The sequence below is a fragment of the Penaeus monodon genome, chromosome 19 (genome assembly GCF_015228065.2).
Source record: "Penaeus monodon isolate SGIC_2016 chromosome 19, NSTDA_Pmon_1, whole genome shotgun sequence".
NCBI classification, from domain to species: Eukaryota; Metazoa; Arthropoda; class Malacostraca; order Decapoda; family Penaeidae; genus Penaeus; species Penaeus monodon.
Window position 1 is genome coordinate 37,319,798 of NC_051404.1, and position 276 is coordinate 37,320,073.

The window sequence follows — 276 nt, forward strand, 5'->3', positions numbered from 1 at the left end:
GCGATGGCAGTAAAGATAGTAAAGTCTATTATCGAATAACAAAACAACGATAATTAGAAGAAAATTAATAAAGATAGGAAAAAGGTAAAACTAACAAACAAGTGAAATGAAAGTGATAATGTTTAGGAAATCATCGAGATGACGATAAAATGAAAGTGATAATCAACTAGAAGTAAAATGGGTTAACGAAGAATATTGAAACTGACCGATGTACAGTAAAATATGATTCTTTCCATGAAATCGATGGCCGCTTTCTGGAATATACCTGAATTTATC